The sequence below is a fragment of the Prionailurus viverrinus genome, chromosome B2 (assembly GCF_022837055.1).
Source record: "Prionailurus viverrinus isolate Anna chromosome B2, UM_Priviv_1.0, whole genome shotgun sequence".
Classification (NCBI taxonomy): domain Eukaryota; kingdom Metazoa; phylum Chordata; class Mammalia; order Carnivora; family Felidae; genus Prionailurus; species Prionailurus viverrinus.
Window position 1 is genome coordinate 59,504,134 of NC_062565.1, and position 13,228 is coordinate 59,517,361.

At 44.7% G+C, this 13,228-nt stretch overlaps 1 pseudogene; it reads left to right on the plus strand.

Annotated features, from left to right (window-relative positions):
* The first annotated feature begins 9,278 nt into the window (after nucleotides 1-9,278).
* LOC125166451 (epithelial splicing regulatory protein 1-like) lies at nucleotides 9,279-12,862 on the plus strand (annotated as a pseudogene).
* The last annotated feature ends 366 nt before the right edge of the window (nucleotides 12,863-13,228 follow it).

Genomic DNA, 13,228 nt, shown 5'->3' on the forward strand with positions numbered 1-13,228 from the left:
CGATCTGTGAGTTCGAGCCCTGCATCAGGCTCTGTGCCGACAGCTCGGAGCCTGGAGCCTGCTTCGGATTCTGTGTCTCCCTCTCTCTCTGACCCTCCCCCATTCATGCTCTGTCTCTCTCTGTCTCAAAGAAATAAATAAATGTTTAAAAAAATTAAAATAAAATAAAATACAAGAATTTTATTTTCAGAGTGCTTGGGTGCCTAAGTTGGTTTAGTGACCAGCTCGTATTTTAAGCTAAGATCATGATCTTATGGTTTGTGAGTTTGAGCCCCACATTGCGCTCTGCGCTGACAGCATGGAGCCTGCTTGGGATTCTCTATCTCCCTCTCTCTCTCTGTCCCTCCTGATTCTCTCTCTCTCTCTCTCTCAAAAAAAAAAAAAGAATTAAAAAAAAAAAGAATTCTATTTTCAAGGATGTGAGAAGGAGAGATTTATGTTTACACACACACACACACACACACACACACACACACACACACATTCTTCTAGGGTTTTCCCTGAGAAACCAAGGGTAGCTTCATTTCATTTCATTTCAGAGAGATCTCCACAATCATCTGAGGAACGCATGACCTATTGGTGATGTTTCCTTAAACACATGGAAGTCTCTTATGACACCCCAGGGTGCATTATGTTTTGGGGAAGAAAGCAAGTTAATACCTGGTTCTACATAGAAAATACATTAACAAAAGTGCACACAATTCCACTGGGAAGAAAATATTGATAATTGTTGGATACATCCAAGCAAGGTCTATATCAATCAGGGGCAGCTGATAGTGTCTCCAATGTGTCTCTTCAATCAGATGGTAAACCATTTCAGACAAGATGACTGAGTTTACTCTTTGTTTATAGAATGACTGCCTGAGAGCCTTCATTTCAACCTGTCCTGTTTGTCCCCATTATCAGAAATATGGCCCTCTTCCTCTCTATAGAATGTCAGTGGGATGACAACAGGAATAAGGGTGAGAAATACAACTAGAGGTTTTGACAAGTATTTCGCATGGAATGTACAGGATCTGTGGTCATCTCTTATTGTTTCCAATGACAAAAGGAAATAATTATCAATTCTTATCAGAGTTAATATGTTTGGACATGGCAGACCCAATAGGATCCATCGTTGGTTTGGGAGAACTGCAATAGGATGCTTTCCTTCGTGGGTAAGATTCCAGGGATAATTGTCAAAGACAAAGATCATTAATTGCCCCTCACTCTTCTACATCTCCAGGAGATGTTCCCTTTCCAGGTCACAGAACTGTTGCTCTTCTACTGTCTCCTAATCTATACGTCCCATTCCAATAGCCATAGTTTTCCCTATTTTCAATCAGCACTTACTGGAAACCAGTTCTTCCATCTGAAAACAAGAGTGTAGGAGGAAAAGTGGAATTGTTACAAAAGGTACAGATGTGTAGTTGTCTCTTTCTTTGTAGGCCAGTGTAGGGGGTTCTTGGCAATCACTGTACTTGTGTAAGTATTCATTTTCCTTATGATTTATTATTACATCAAGCCATCAAGAGAATACATGTAGCTGAAACAGAATTGTTTGCCATCCTTTAGCTGCCTTACCAAGGTGTGTGGACTAGGAGGAGGGGAAGGGGGAGAGTGTTATAAATTATTTGAATGGATTTTGAGGAGGATATTTCAATACTAAGTTATACCAAAAGCCTGTGGATATTAGGGTGTGGGGGAAGTCTACTGAAAACATTATCAGCCATTGTTGTCTTTTTTGAAAAAAAAGGTGCATCATTACCATATGGGAAATTGTCCAGAAAGCTGAAAACATAACACAGTTTAGTTCCAAGGGCCATAATTACATGGCCAAAATCAGCTGATCACACTGGGACAGCACCATAACTTGAAAAAGTGCCAATTTTGTTGTGTTCCTACCAAATAGTTTTGACAGTGGTCGAAGTTCTGGTGTAGTCATTATGTCAAGAGTGAGCAGGAGCCATAATCTGCCCCACATTGTCATGAGAAAAATGGACCAACTTTTGGCAGGAGTCAAATCTGGCACACGGTGCTGGCCTCTGCATCAAAATACTGATTTGTTTACTTTGTGCTCAGTCAAGAATAGTGGTTCAGTTGCCACATCTGGTACAATTATGAATATAGGCAATAGTGTTTATAATCTGGATGTTGAAATATTTTATTCAGACCTTGACTTCATTGGGTCTGTTCAGATAAAAGGCCCTTAGTGTGTACATCTTTTGTGAATAATCTAGAGTCTGGTTAGTAGTCATGATTTGTTTCCATCACGTACATTTCCCAAGAGTGGTGTCTTTAATTTTGTAGTTTTGCAACCGGGAGACTAAACAAGAACCCCATCTCTTGAGCAATAGCTCAAGAGTCTGTGAAAATATAACAAATTTAATCAAGGGGAGTATTGGCCAGGTACATGACAACAGCCTTGGGTTCAACCCACTAAACAGAGAGAGCATGTCATTGGCAGTTCTGCATAGCTGATGCTGAGATAGAACAGCTGCCACAGCCCAGTGGGTACCATCAGGTTTCACCTCAGCCAAAGCATCATTGAACCAGGCCAGGTATTTGGGGGAAGCTCTGTGAATTGTGGACCCCACTGAGCCAGCAGCTTTGCTTCAGTCAATGGAGTAGAAAATGGAGTTTTCCCTAATGAGATAGTTGCCACTTTTTCATATAAAATAAAGAGCTACTGGGGCCAAATCAGCTGTGTTCTTGAATATAACTTTTCCAGTTCACTAGCTAGGTTTCTAGGCCCTATCTTCTTTGTTAATCATTGAATCTGAGTTGATCCACACCCAAAATAGGAATATTTGGTTTGGAAGTCACAAGACCTTCATAGTTCATGTGTTCAGTTTATACAAGAGTTTAATAATAAGCAAATAGCTGCTTTTGAAAATAAATGTGCCTGGTAGTCAGTCCCAGGAGAAAATGAGTACAAATCCCTAAGGAGAAGACCACTTCCCACTGACAGAGGTTCCAGTGTTAAAAAATCATCAGTCACAAAGACTCAAACTTCAAAGGATTATTAGAATAGTGGGACCTAGTGTTCTTAGCACTTCTGCTTTTTTTGTTGTTTGTTTGTCTGTTTTGTTTTTTTCCATCAGGGGAATCCCTGCTGGTACTTATGGGAAGAGAAAGTGGAAGGATTTAACACATCGATTCCAACTGCATATTCAGGGCTGAAAACAATGACAACATGGGGCATCTGGATGGCTCAGGGGGTTAAGCATCTGACCCTTGGTTTCGGCTCAGGTCAGGATCTCGCAGTTTGTGCCCTGCCCTGGGCTCTGCGCCAACAGTGTAGAACCTGCTTGGGATTTTGTCTCTCTCTCCCTCTCTCTCTGCCCATAACATACTTTCTCTCTCTCTCTCAAAATATGTAAATAAACTTAAAAAAATAAATGAAAGCAATGATAACAGTTGCACAGCACTGACTATAGAGGTTAACAGTTATATTTTCCATGAGCAAGGGTATATAGTTTCTTCTTTTGAGCAGATAGGGTGAAGGGCCAATCATCTCAATAAAACAGGGGATTGATCTGGGTTGGGAATGGTTCATAGGGCACTTCTGCTTCACCCCAGTTCCACAGGTAGGTTCTGGTAGGGGCTGAATGTTTGTGACTCCCTCACATTCATATGTTAAAAACCTAATACCCGTGGTAATGGCATTAAGAGGTGGGGGTCTTTGGGAGGTGATTAGGTCACAAGGGTGGGCCCTCCATGAACATTTTCACCAGAACCTGACCATGCTGGTACTCTTATCTGGGAATGCCAGATTCCAGAACCGTGAAAATAAATTTTTGTTGTTTATAAGCCACCCACTCTTTGGTATTTTGTCATAGTAGCTCAAACGTACTAAAATAGGCCTCTTCCAAACTTGTAATTGACCCTAAGGTCCCTTTCCTCAACCCCTAACAGTTCTATCCTCCACAAGTTTTGAGCTGGATTTTTAACCTCACTCCAAGCATATTAACAATTTGCTGAATGAGTTGAGGGGAGATGAACCTTGGCTTTGTTGCAGGCCCCTTCATTCTAGCTAGACCTTGTATCCAAAGCACTGCGAGACTATGAGTGAATTCACTCCACTTTTCTGGCCTATTCTCTGACCTTCTCCATTGACCCAGAATTCAGAAAATGCCTCATATTGGAAAGTCATCTTGTGACCGGGTTGGGTGCATACTGTAGTGTGGTAGATTGTACTTGCCAAAGATGGTCACAATAATAACTCTCATGCTACATGGTCTTCATGCAATGTGACTTTGATACACTTTCCATTGAGGGGTGGGATCTATGTTCCTTCCTAAATTGGGCAGCATTTTATTTCAACCAATAGGGCATGATGGAAGCAACACACCATGAGCTCATAAAATGTGATTCAGCTTCTGCCTTTTTTGCCAGATTCTTTCACTCTTACAGCCTTCAGCTGTTAACAATTCAACTTCCCTGAAGCCACCAAACTGTGAAGAAGCCCAAACTATTCCATAGGGATTACATGGATAAGCCCTGGGACCACATGGACAGAGAGACAGAGAACAGATAGCCCTCAGTATTCCATCCCTCCACTATTGCAGCTCCAGTCACATCTGAATACAACCACTGCAGAGGCTCTAGGCCAGAATCACCCAGCTGATATTTCCTGGCATTCTTGTGCCAAAGAAACTATAAGGGAAAATAAATGTTGTTTTAAGTCAAAGTTTAAGCCTAAATTTTGAAGTGATCTGTTCCAGGGAAATGCATAACTGGAATATCTAGTTTCCAGTCTGTGATGCCAACACAGTAAGATGGTCAAAATATCTGCTGTTTCTTTATTCCCCTATAAAATTTGCCTACCAGGGCCAATAGAAACACAACTTGTGCCAAGATCTGGCAAATTCCCAGAGGGAATAAAGTAGCTGGCAATCATTAAATCATTTAAAAAGGCTTTCTTCTCTGGAATTCTAGTGCATCTGGTCTTTGTCATTTGGTCTCTGATATATTTAAAAACACATTTATTTATTCATTTGTTTGTTTGTTTGTTTGTTTGCAGTTTATTCTTTTATTTTCTAGTTACCACAGAGGGATTCTTGGCCTGCTAAGACACAATCCGTTCTGTTCCCATTCTGTTTAAAGGCAAATACCCCCTTCACTCACTATACCTATTTCCAACAAAGTTTTATCATTGCATCTGTCACTATTTAGAACACACACACACACACACACACACACACACACACAAATGCTTCCCTCAGTTTGTTATAATACTCATCTACTAATCACTATAGAATCCAGGACTTTCTGACTCCAAAATAAAGTTGTAAATATGGTATTTCTTAGTTTGAATAATGGATAATTTTTTTTCTAAATTTCACCATTTCCGAGTATTCTAGAACTATGTGGTAAACGCAGTCACACCCAAAGCAAAACAGATGCCTTCTGAAAAAGCTGCCCTACTTCTCAATGGGCCAAATTGGAACACAGAACCACATACAGACCAACCACCACAGTACATCTAGGATGTAGTAATTAATATAAGCCAGGTAAGGTCCACTCCTGTGTTGGTGGGTAGGATGATCACTAAGAATTTTGAGGTTCTGTTAGGAATGGGGAGGGGATATACTGGTTAGTATTCTTAATACCAAACAATATAAAATGATTTCTGTAATTCCTTCTAAAAAATATTAAAGAGCTATCAGAGGGCCCAGTGTATATACTATCTAGCTAACCATCTGTAGAAATGGAATGGGGTATAAATTTAAAACATACCATAAATCCAATCTCTTTAGGGTGATTCTACCCACTAGAAATTTCCTGCCATGCCACATGATCTAGACATTCCAGAACACTCACCACTGCATTGCTTACCTATGGCTTCCTAGGTTCTTATTCATTCCAAAATGCTGATTCTGAGAAGAGGCATATTGTCCTCGTTTAGAATTCCATATTTGAAAGCCAGGCCCCATATCCAACTTTTCCTGGATTTACCTGAAATCTTCAGGTGGTGCATGGCAAAAGAACAACAGAAACAGAAGAAAAAAGAAAAAAAAACCCAAACATACATGTTATTTCTTCCACTTTTCTGTGCAATGCTAGTCATACGTTTTCACTTACCAACATAGATAAAGTACAGTTCAGGGTTTCTCAAGTATATCATTGCATTAGAAGTCAAATTCAATTGCGTTCCAGACCTTCATGATCATGGCTAAATTGTATCCACTACTTCTGTAATTAATTACCACAAATTTAGCGGTTTAAAAAAACCGAAATGTATAATCTTCCAGTTCTGTATGTCACATGTATGCCACGGGTCTCACCGAGCATAAGTCAAGGTGTTGGCACTGATGCATTCCTTGCTGGAGGCTCTAGTCACAGCCAGTAGCTGTGACTTTTTTTCTGTGGTGTCACATTTCTGTCTGGCTGACTACACCAGGAGTTTCTCCCATTTTGATTATACTGAGCCCATTTTAACAATCCAAGACAATCTCCCCAAATCAAGGACCTTAACCCTTAATTACACCTCCAAAATTCCTCTTGCCATGTAAGGTAACATATTCACAGGATCTGTGCACAGTGGTGGTATTATTATTTATTTTTTTATTTTTTAGTGGAGTACCTGGTTTATTCTGACGCAGGTGAATCCCAGCACAGCGGCAGATTATGAAACGAAGGTGTGGATTTCTGGGTGTCTGGGTCTGGGCTAGCATTTCACCGTGTAAGGCGGGAAGTCCTCGACCTGTGTGGAAGCTGCTGTGCTGCTTCCAGCACCTTGAAGCCCAACACCTGGTGCCGGGCTTGCGCCGCCTGCTCCTACCACTTGTGCGTCTCTTCGCCTCTTATTACCTGTGCGTCGCCACGCAATACAAGGTGAGTATCAGGGTCATCTGGAGGTCATAGTCCCACTGCTACTTGCGTGTTCAGTAGCCCGCTCCGCAGGGCCCCTCTCGCCCTCTTCCTGGCGCCGGTCTTGGCCGCTGGTGACTTAGTACGGAGTACCAGGGGAAAAAGTCAATCTCCAGGTAGGCGCTGCCCCAAATGTGCAGATAGGCCAGGTGGAGGTAGACCGAGGGCAGGGTTAGAGGGAGGGAGCCGGCTGCTGGCCTACTCAGATGGGCTTCGAGTTGCCGTCTGGGGATTGAAGACTCTGTACAGGGGCACCCTTTTCTCTGGCCTCCCTCTGGGCGCTGAGTTGCGGACTGACCTGGCCCTCAATAGCTAGCTTCCTTGGTATTGGGAGCGGTCCCTAGAGTGGCTTTGCCGGCGGCAGTACCGGCGTTGGGGCGAACCCCGGACTTCCGCGAACTGCCAGGGCCCTTCGACAGCCCGGCCTGCTGGGGGCTGGGCGCTGGCAGCAGCAAATCGGGGTCCACCATGCACGCGCTGGGCGGAGTGGACAACAGTGGGAGAAACCTGAGGGGGTCTGGCAGCGAGTCTCAGCAAGGAACCCCGAAGTTCTTCGTCTAAGTTCGTGGTGCTAGGGGACCTCCGGAGCTCTCCCCTGCTCCCGTCGGAGGTGCCGGGGTTTAGGGGAGTCAGTACAGCCGTGCGGTGATCCAAATTTCCTGACCACTCCGGGTAAGCCCTCGTGTTTGGAGGAGGCGGAGCACCCCGCCCCCGGCGCGCTGCGCGAGCCTCAGCCCTGCCCCTTAGCGGTGGTGGTGCGGTGCCGCGCAATGGTGCAGTGCTCTGCCGCGCAGCGCAGGCTCGAAAGAGGCAGAAAGGGACTATGCCTCTGAGGGGCGCGGAGAGCCGACCCCTGCAGGCAGCCATGGGAGTGACGTCGGGTCTGGCCTCCTGGCCCCACTGTGGGCTCAGCGACAGCCGCCTACAGTCTTTGGCCTGTGGGCTGGTCGGGAGAGGGCGTGAGAGGGCTCCAGAGCGGGAGCCGCTGGTGGCCTACAGCACCTCCAGCGTTTTCTCTTCCGGACTATTGCTGTCTGCCCCGCAGGCCTCATGCCCAGCTCCAGTGTTCTCTCCAGGCTGGGCGGGCCACTATCTAGAGGGCTGGGGAGCCGCTGAGCTGTTCTCTCCACACCAGAAACAGGAACCTGGTGGGAGCTACTGGGTGTTTCCTTGTGGTTGGGACGCCTGGGTGGGGTGTGCTGGGCACTCTGCTGGGCTTGAGGGCTGCCTGGGGACTCGCCTTCTTGACATCGACCACAGCGGAGTCTGTGCTGTGTACCTTCTGGGGATGAGTCTGAGAGGGTCTCAGGTTTACCTCCGAGGGGAATGGCTCCTTTTTTCGGCCCTGTGTGGGGCCTTGGCTGCATTGCGTCATTCAGGTCCCCAATGGAGTGCCCCTGGGCAGGCCTGGAGGCTGCTGTCGTTGGGCCCTTCCTTCTTCGAGCTGCCCAGGTAGACCATGCTTTCCTTACTCTCAGCTTGCTGAGGTCCTTGCTATGTCCTAGGGGTCACCACATGTTCTGCAAGAATCCTGAGTTCTGCAGGGGGCCAGACCTTCCACGAGAAGGGTGGGTGTAGTGCAACCAGGGGACAGCACTTTTGTTGATGGGGCCATGGGGTGTCACACCAGCCAGGCATGCAAGAAGCCAGCATGTGGTCGATGCAGGCCAAGGTGGGGGCAGCTGGCCCATCCATGACTGTCTTCTGGAAGAATTTGGTAGGCTTGGATGGTGGCAGCCAGGGGCTGGTCAGGGGCATGATGATCAGCCAGTCCAGGAGGCCTGCGGCCAGCTTTGCCTAGTACTCATAACACACCAGCTGTGAGGCATGCAGGCATTGAGACCCAGGACACCCATGTTGGGTGAGATGAGTATGTAAAGCCTCACCTTTGGCCACTTTATCCTGCTAGCCCAGCTTACTCAATAGATTGTTGAGGCCAGGGAGGCTGTCATTGCTCAGGTGGGTCACCAGCACAGCTCCTACCCAGTCCGGGTGCCTCATCAGCTTCCAGAAGCTCAATGGGGTTAGCGCTGCTTTTGACCAACTGTGAAGCCATTGACAGTGAAGAAGGTGGTATCACCAAGGACTTGGGGGAAGATGTAGCAGCAGCAGGGCCTGTTGAGCCTGGGAAAGCCCATTGAGGCTGCTGGCACCAGCAGCTGGGCCACTCACTCTAAGAGATCTCCCAGGCCCTTGGAGGCCAGCAGCTGCATGCTTCCTGCCCACAGTGTAGGGTATGGGTCCGTTGTGGATTTGGGTGGTTAGCTACGGCTTTTTGCACCAGGGGTAGCAAGGAGTGTATGTGTGTGTGTGTGGGGGGGAGCACTCTCTTATTCTCATAGAAGAGGTTTTAGCACAAGTTTTCTTCTCACTTCCACCCCACCTCATTATCTCCAGATCCCCTTCTCTCCTCACATATTGTCATGATAGAGTCTGCACATTACTTGATCATGCTTTTTTGAGATCACTGTTGGGGCCACTTGTGGGGTCAAGCTGGTCTCCACTGAGAAGGAGCTGATAGTGCTATTATGGAAAATTGTGGATCTGGCCAAGAACGAGTACACAAAATAACTATCACAAAATACTAGTTAGACTGGATTCGTTGGAACTGATGGAAAAGAAACTAAGATCCATGTGAAAAGCCTATCCTCTCAGGAGTAGGTGGACCCAGCTCTGAGACAATTTAATCAGTCAGTGAACAATGAACTCAACACTGGGGTGGGGACCTCCTTCTGTCTCTGTACTGATAGGCAACCTCATATCAGGCAAATATGAAGGCTTCCAAGAAGAATGTATTATTGCCTGAATCATTTTTTCTATTTTTTTATTTTATTTAAATCCAAGTTAGTAACATATAGTATAATAATGATTTCAGGAGTAGAATTTAGTGATTCATTACTTACATATAACACCCAGTGCTCATCCCAACAAGTGCCCTCCTTAATGCCCATTGCCTATTTAGCTCATCCCCCCACTCAACACTGCTCTAGCAACCCTTACTTTGTTCTCTGTATTTAAGAGTCTCTTATGGTTTGCCTCCCTCTCTGTTTTTAACTTACTTTTTCTTCCCATCCCCTATATTCATGTTTTGTTTCTTAAATTCCACATACGAGAGAATGTATTGTTGCCTGAGTATTTTTTTTTTTTATCTTTGAGGAAAATTCAAGAAATGTTACCCTGATTCATCTGATATTGGTAAACTGGATATTGCAGCAATGATACTGTGTTTAAATTTTGAGAATAGGTCAGTCTCCCAGTATGGAACCTCTCAAGTTAGATGTGGGGAATATAATTTTAGCAATGATTTCAGAACCCTATCGTCACAGATTTTCAAATCCAGAGATAGTAAGTTCCAAATTTGGAAGTGGCACTTGCAGCAAGATGGAACTTATTGATGATAATACTGTAGTCAGGACTCAAGGTTTACTATGGCAGTGTTTGGATCAAGACATTGCAGGATTCTTTAAATGACTCAATATTGCTGTGGGAGATACAGCAACTTTGTCTGAATGTCCAGGGTGGAAAGAATAGAGAAGCACCGGTTAGGTTTGTACATGAGGAGTATAGAGGCCTAGTACTACAGAAGCACAAACATCACATGGAGACCCAGTACACTGAGGTTTACAAAGCAACAGGTGATGATTTTCTTAAATTTGCTGGTGGTACATCCAAAGAAGTAGCCCAGTTTCTCTCCAAGGAGAAAGAAGCCATCGACTGTATGTGAGTGCTCACATCTGATGAAGTGGTGACCTTTTCTGGACAGCATTGCCTCACCAATGGGGGGAAGGAAGCCATCTTCTTTGTTAACTCCTGGATCAGTAGGCCAACAGGAAATGCTTTTGTCCTCTTTGCTCATGAGGAATATATACAGAACACGACGAAGGAGCATAAGGACTTGTTAGGAAAGGATACATTGAACCCTTTAAGAGAATAGGAACTGAAATTCAGCAGATGATGAATCATTTCTCAGCCCCTCTCATTCCTCTTCCCACCATTATTCCAGTACTACCTAGGCAGTTTGTACACCTACAAATGTTGAAGAGCATATACACCTTTGAGATCTTTCTTGATCTTTCTTGAGGACCTCCTGTAATTTCTTGGGGAGTTTTGTCCAAATATTCAAACTCACAGGGTTCACATGGTATTGAATCATCAGGGCTACCCATGGGTAAAGGTGTCTTTATCCAGATGAAGTCTATAGACAAAGCATTTATGGCTGCACAGAAGTATCCTAAAAAACTGTGAAGGACAGACATGCTAAAGTCTTTTAGTATTCAGCTGAGGAGATGAACTTTGTATTCATGGGACAGGGCACATTTTGTTTTTTACATTTAATAGTTTATTATATAATAAGTATATAGGATACAGATGAATAGCCAGATGAAGCAGTACATAGAGTGATGTCCCAAAGTGTCCTAAGCACAGGAGCTTCTGTCCCCATGGAGTTGGGGTGTGCCACCCTCCTGGCATGTGAATATGTTCACCAACCCAGAAACTCTCTGAACCTCATACTAATTGAGATTTTTTAATGGAGGCTCCATTATAATTAATTATCATTATTGATAATTAATTCCATTTGTAGTCCCTTTCCTCTCTTGGTGGAATGAAAGTTAGGGCTAAAAGACTTAAGATTCTAGTCATGGCTTGGTCTTTCTGATGGCTAGCCACCATCCAATAACGTACCAAGAGTCATTTTGTTAGAACAAAAGACACTCCAGGATATTCTAGGGGATTTAGGAGTTTAGTGTTAGATGCTCCTATTATGTAGGAAATTGCAGTTCTTAGGAGCTCTGTGTCACCAACTGGAATCAAAAATGAAATGTTAAGGAAAAAAAATTCTCCTAGCACCTCTATTATAAAGGGTTTGGGGAGCTCTGCATCAGGAACCAGGAAAAGACACACGCACACACAGAAACATACATCATTTCACACCAGGTAATCTGAGTCTGTTCCCCACCCCCCACCCCCACCTCATCTCTACTCCCTCTCCAACTATATCATTGATCTGGTTGAGCCAAAATCCTAGACTGTTGAGAGTTTCTTAGACAAAGCCACAGCTCTGGTACCAAGAGCCAGTGGTATGATGTTTGTATTAGTTTTTAACTGTTGCCTAATGAATTGAAGCCAACTTAGTGACTTAAAGAAAAGCCATTTATTCACTGTTCTGTAGGTCAGAAGTCAGCCAGGCTTGACTGTGTAGCATCTCACAGGGTCAAAATGAGTGAGCCAGGCTAGGCTCTTATCTAAAGGTCATCGTCTTTTTGTGCCAGCCAAATAGCCAGAGGTGGGACCAGTGAGCCCTGGACTGAGACTGCCTTACAGTGACGGTTCCCTACCCTCTTTGGGAGAGATAAATGCTGACTCTACTCTGAAAGCTCCCAACTGCAAAGTTTACTTCTTTAGCTGTTGTGGTTAAAAGGTGCTTGAGGATCCCTCCAGCACTGGTGCTTTTGCTTTCTGCATTCCACCTCCCACTCCAGTGCTCTGCTAGGCGAGGGCCTGTGGCTGCAGAGCTTTTTAATCTAACTTAGCACAGAAGCTAGATGCTTGGTCCCAAAGAGAACAAGTAAACCAAGAATATGTAGAAGGTGCCATTTCTGTTCTTAATTTTAGAAAACACATCACTCCGGATCCTAGTAGGAATCAGCATGGTCTGGCCAGAAAATCACATTATGATTTCAGGTATGGAAGATGGCATGGTGACCCCAAGTGCCTGTGAAAAGCCTTAGGAGTCTGTGGGCTTAATAGCTCTGGTGCCAACAAGTACAGAGAGTATGACATGCACATAGAAGATCTGCCAACTCCAGAAAGCATCCATGCCCAAGGAGAAAGTCAGAGTACCACAACCCCAAATGTGGCAGCTAGTCACTCCATGGAGAAAGTGGATGGAGAGATATGGACAACAGTGAGAAAGATGGCTTGGTGACAGTGACCTTGGTTGGAATCATAGTTGAGGGTCTTATTAGCCAGTGCATTCATTAGTGAGATCATTATCGAAGTTGGGTGAAAAATGTCAGAAGGATATCCTGAAGAGCTAAAGAATTGTGATATTCTGCCAACATGTTTAAAAAAAGAGATTTTCCAGGGTCGCCTGGGTAGCTCAGTTAGTTGTTTCTGACTTGGACTCAGGTCACAGTCTCACAGTTCATGAGTTCAAACCCTACATTGGGCTCTGTGCTGGCAGCTCAAAACCTGGAGCCTACTTCAGATTCTGTGTCTTCCTCTCTCTCTGCCCCTTCACCAGTCACGCTCTGTCTCTAAATAAATAAATGAACAAACAAACATTAAAAGAGAGTGAGAGAGAGAATGAGTTTCCAGTTTTTCCCATCCCTGAGCAGGTGGCAAAAGATGACCCATGGACATACTTGGCCAC